Source organism: Mesoplodon bidens (assembly GCF_964165515.1).
Source record: "Mesoplodon bidens genome assembly, chromosome: 18".
NCBI classification, from domain to species: domain Eukaryota; kingdom Metazoa; phylum Chordata; class Mammalia; order Artiodactyla; family Ziphiidae; genus Mesoplodon; species Mesoplodon bidens.
The window spans coordinates 2,842,505-2,848,504 of NC_138175.1; positions in this window are offsets into that span (position 1 = coordinate 2,842,505).

A 6,000-nucleotide genomic window follows, 5' to 3' on the forward strand; every position below is an offset into this window, starting at 1 on the left:
TATGATCTTATATGTAGGAAATCTTAAAGATTTCACAAAATTGTTAGAATTAATAAATGATTTCAGCAAAGTAGCAAGATGCAAAGTCAATACACAAAAATCACTTGCATTTCTGTACACTAACTATGAACAATCCCCAAAGGAAAGTAATAAAACAGTTCCATTTACAGTACCATCAAAAAATAAAATATTTAGAAATAAAGCTAACCAAGGAGGTGAAAGACATGTATACTGAAAACTAAAGCCATTGGTGAAAGAAGTTAAAGAAGACACAAGTAATTGGAAAGATATCCCATGTTCATGGATTGGAAGGCTTCATATTCTTTAGATGTCAACACTACCCAAAGTGATCTACAGATCCAACATAACCCCTATCAAAATGCCAATGATGTCTTTTGCAGAAATGGAAAAACACATCCTAAATTTCATATGGAATCTCAAGGGTCCTCAAATAGTTTCAGCTGGTGAAGTTGAACGTGGTCTTGATATAGATGGTGGTGATAATATCACATTACGCATGTATTTAATACCAGTGAAGTATATACTTAAAGGTGGTAAATTTTGTTTGTGCATTTTACTGCAATAAAAAAATAAATGAAAACAAAACCTGAATCATTGGTATTTATCATTGGTGTAGATCATTTGCTTTTTGTGCTCACAGCTGTTCTTAACTCTGAGTGCTGTGGTTTGTGTCTCATGCAGCCTTGGGGACCTGTGGGCTGGGACCCAAGACAGAGCATGTTGGTGGAATCAGCTAATCTCCAGGGCAGGGGGATCCTGTTGACTTGCTCTCTGTGTTTTACAAGGTGCCTACTATGTGCTGGGGGATGTGCCAGCCACTCGTGTGGTTCCAGCGCCTAGTGTGAGGCCTCTTAATTGGCTTCAAATGTAGCTTGCGGTGTTCCTGAGCTGCTTAACGACCTTGGGTAATGAGGTGTCTCAGGCTCAATATTTGTTTAATGCTTTATTCATGGGCACAAAACAGTGGTAACATTAACTTCAGGGGAACTTTAATGATGTATGTGTTTGGGTAAAGTCCCCAGCTCCTGACCCTTAAGGTGCTAGATCTGTTTGGGGCCATGTAAAATGTTTTACCTCACTTACAAGAAAGAGAAACGAGGTGCTGTTTTTCCTCAGGAAAAGATGAAGTATTTCACAGCCAAACCTTGTTCTCCTGTGGAACATTTTCAAAGACTGCAGAAAGCAAACACATGGAAATTTCCAATACTTCTTCTAAGGGAAGGAGTTGGACTTGTCACAACCAGTACAGTGGGCCTATTCCTCCATTTGCTAATCCATTCATCAATCCACCCACCCACCCATCTACCCACCTATCACAGGCTGAGGCCTGCTCTATTCTACCAGTCCTGGGGTCAGTGTGTGTGTCCAGCCAGCCAGTGTGTGAGGCCAGTGATTTCACCTTTCTGAGTTCCCTTTTCTTCACTTGCCAAGTGAGGCTGTGTTGGTGACAGGTTTAGCCCAATGCCTGGCCTAGAGCAAGCAAGCCTTCAATACATGTAGCCAAGTTACAGCCATGATCAATAATAATATTAATAATATACTCTGAAATAGACAATTTTCACCCCATTTTACATAGGAGGAAACTGAGGTAGAGTGCTCTGGTTCTGTCCCCTCTCAGAGCACAGATGTGAAATGTGCAGGAGCCTCACCAGGCTGGACCCCTGGAACTGCTACTTGAGTGGTTGTGACTTCTAGATTCCTGGGCGTCCCTGAGGGCCTGGGTTCCAAGGGCTCACCTGAGAGGAAGCCACAGGTTGTAATTTCCTACCTCTGGACACAGTGAAAAGATTAAAAACAAAAAGATTAATTACCACTTCATTTGTTTTCCTATTAAAATAGCTGCTTTCCTTCCCACTCTTCTCAAAGCACTCCAAACAAAGTTTGCTCGGGGTTTTCAAGCTTCTCTCTGGTTTCTGTACTCCCAGGTGAGAGAGAAGCTGATTACGACCCGGTCGGTCGGGCACAGGTGGCCCCTGTTTATGCAATCCCAAATTCTTCCTTCTTAAATAAAATTTAAGACCACTGAAAACGAGCTGCAGGGGTGACCTCTTGGCTTTGATTCTTGGTTGAGTTTCTGAAATGCATATGAGGCCGAGCCTGCTAATGTGCTGAAATAATTACCCTCTGCTCGAGGGAGGTGTTAATGCCTAAGGTATACGCCTGCCAGTTGTGTTGCAGCTAAGCAGTGTCAACCTCTCCCATTTACTGTCAAGTCGCAGCCTTCTCATCCTTTTCAGGATTGGTTTCCGTCCTAATCGATGGCAGCCACTTGACCATGCCCCGGAGGATGACGTAGGCACCCCCATTTGTGCTCCCAGACGTTGTCCTTGGGAACAAACCTCAGGTCGTGACAGCCAGCCTCCATGATGCCCAGTGGTTCCACCTCCTGGAATTCACAGCCTTGTGAATCTCCCCCCCCCCCCGCCCTTCTTCCTCCGTCTCTCTGTCTCTTTGTCTCTCTATCTTTCTGTCTGTCTCTCTGTCTCTCTCCCTGCCCTCTCCCCTTCTCTCTTGGATCCTTTCCTTTGTGGAAGCTGGCGGCCATGTCCTGAGCACCCCTATGGAGAGGCCACATGGTAAGGAACCTCAGCCTCAAAAGCCACTTGAGTGAACCTGGCTGAAGATCCTTCTGCTCCTGTAGAGCCTTCATGACTGCAGCCTTGGCAATCTACTTGGTTGATTCTTCCTGCAGGAAAGTATCTTGGATCTAGTAAGAGTTGGAGATGTTCACTCAGTTAATACCCACCTGTCAGGTGGGAAGATGATCATGAATGTGCTCAGGAATGTAGGATGTGAGAAGATGCTTCTATGAAATGAGCTAGACAGCCTTCTTTGCTGCAGTTACTAATGATTACATCAGAACGTTTTGCTTTTCTGTGATGGGAAAGGGGAAGGGAAGTGAACTGATAATTTTTGAGTGCCAACAATGGTGATAGCTACTATTCACTGTTTCCCCCCTCTGCCTGCTCCACAGAGTTTTTACATGCATGGTCTTAATTCAGCCTTCAACAGGTGAGGTAATGGAGGTGCTCAGCGAGGTATAGTGATTTACCCAAGGTCACACAGCTGGTCACTGAGTGAGTGGGGGTTCAACCCAGGGATGTCTCCTTCCAAAGGGGTGAGTAGTGAATGGAACAGATGTGAAGAGACAGAGCCTCAGAGCTTGAAGGCACTGAGGATCTATAGACTGTGTTCATGTTATCAAACAAAGAAAAATTGAGACCTACAGACTGACAAAATTTTTTTTCTCAGATGTATGAATTTATGAGAAAAAAATCTTAAAAGATAGTCAAATAAATTGTTTGTTTTGAAGAGTATTCCATGAAGGGAAACCAAAGATTATACAGGAAGTTTTATACCTATCAGTGTTAGTCAGTATCATATCTGGATATTGGAAATTGGGAAGATCCTAGAAAATCGGGCACTTACGGTTGTCATGGTTACATGACATGGTTATTCCAGGTTAGCTCTGGGGATTGAAGCTTTGGTCACCTTGTCTTCCAGGTGAAGCAGCTAGCTGGGTTTCAGGTCCTGGCTATTCCTGTGTCAGACTAATTTTTTTTTGTTTGTTTTTGACGTACGTGGGCCTCCCACCGCTGTGGCCTCGCCCGCTGTGGAGCACAGGCTCTGGATGCGCAGGCTCAGCGGCCATGGCTCATGGGCCCAGCTGCTCCGCGGCATGTGGGATCTTCCTGGACTGGGGCACGAACCCGTGTCCCCTGCATCGGCAGGCGGACTCTCAACCACTGCGCCACCAGGGAAGCCCAGTCAGACTAATTTTTAAGTAAAGTTTTAATTTTGTAATAACTTTAGATTTGCCAAAACTAAGGAACATTGCTCTTAAGTAAACTGTAGATGGTATTCAAATTTCACCAACTTTCCCATTAATGTCCTGGGACTCAATTCAGGATACCTTACTGCATTTCTCACACTTTTTGAGTGAACCTGGATTTGCTTTTAAAACCTTGGACCCTGAGCTAAAGTTCTGCTGGCTAATCAGGAATCCATTCAGCCTGTCCCTTAACAGATGGCAGCCCAATTACTTCTTGCAATTTAAGCCCATTGCCTCTAGTGGCATGGACGTCTCAGTGGGTAGATATGTTTCATCTCCTGGTCCACTTCTGATCTGTTGGTGGGTCTGAGTGGTGTGTCAAGAATGAGGATGAGGGCTTCCCTGGTGGCGCAGTGGTTGAGAGTCCGCCTGCCGATGCAGGGGACACGGGTTCGTGCCCCAGTCCGGGAAGATCCCGCATGCCGCGGAGCGGCTGGGCCCGTGAGCCATGGCTGCTGAGCCTGCGCGTCCGGAGCCTGTGCTTCGCAACGGGAGAGACCACAACAATGAGAGGCCCACATACCGCAAAAAAAAAAAAAAAAAGAATGAGGATGAGACTGCATCTGAGCTCTGTGATCAACTAGCAATGTCTGTTGAAGGCATGGGAGTAGAGAGGGGTGATGCATGCTGAGTATCTGCCTTCAGTCCCAGAATGTTTCACATTTGAGCATTTCTACCCCCATGTCCAGGAGGGGAACCTGTATTTGAATGTTGCTACCATCTAGGCACACTTAGCTATAGGGTGGTCCTAGTGGTGATGGTGATGATGATGATGTAAACATAGCTAGGTACCATTTATTGAATGCTTCATATGTCTCAGGCACTATATTAACTGTGCCACATGAATATTTCACTTATTCCTTAGAACAGCTCTGAGGTAGGTCACAGTTGTCATTCCCATTTTACAGGTGACAAAACTAAGATAAGGGACTTTTTCTCGCTCCCGCAGCTGTAAGTTTCCTTTAAAAAAAATTTAATTAATTTATTTATTTTTGGCTGCGTTGGGTCTTCGTTGCTGCGCACGGGCTTTCTCTAGTTGCGGCAAGTGGGGGCTACTCTTTGTTGCAGTGCGCTGGCTTCTCATTGCGGTGGCTTCTCGTTGTGGACCACGGGCTCTAGGCACACGGGCTTCAGTAGTTGTGGCATGCGGGCTCAGTAGTCGTGGCTCATGGGTTCTAGAGCACAGGCTCAGTAGTTGTGGCGCACGGACTTAGTTGCTCCGCAGCATGTGGGATCCTCCCGGACCAGGGCTCGAACTCTCCCCTGCATTGGCAGGCAGATTCTTAACCACTGCGCCACCAGGGAAGTCTCTGTAAGTTTCCTTTTAGAGGAGTCATTGTTTTTCAGCAAGGCAGGGGTTTGCCAAGTGCTCTCCACTCAGGTTCACTGTCTCATGCCACACATCACACCCTTCTCCTAATGTGCTGGTCTTCACCAGATCAAGTAATCCGTATTGGGTTCTGGCAACCACAGCATTCTGTGAGATTTATTCAAAGGCGTTTGGGGCTAGAGCAGGATTGAGTGCAATTTCACAGAGGTGACAAATAGGGAGGACCAAGATCTACATGCCCAGGAGAATTTCTGCAGGATTCAGGAGTTCAGAAACTATTTCCTTAAATGGGTAATGTATATCCGTGCCAGTGATGCAAATTAAAATTTGGAGTTTCAAAGGAAAAATTTCCATCCCCCTAAAGGAAGTCTTTCATTGATTGCAAGAATAGATTTTTTTTCTGTTGGTAGGTAAAGTCCTTAGTCATCTGAGCCCTATGACCTGTGAAACCCCATCTCCCACAGGCTTTTCCGGCCCCCACCCCAGCCAGACTGGTCCCCTAGTTTTTATTTCCAGCTTCCTTTACTTTGCTCCTCTCACTCTCTCTGCCAGGAGAGCCCTCCCTACCTGCGCTTCTCCCTTTCAGAGTCCCTTTCTTGTGGATGCTGCTCCTCTTCCCTGTGCCCCTCTCCCTGCTGTGTCCTGGCTGGAAGCCTCTGGAGGGCAGTATTGTGTGTGATGTTCTCAGTGCTTTTGGCCCAGGGCTTGGGGAAGAGGTGGTGCAGGAAGGTTCATACACGAATCAGTGTCTCTTAAAAAGTGACCACATCTGTAGCCAAGAGGAATCTTCTGTCTTCCAGCTACGTCTTCAGAATTG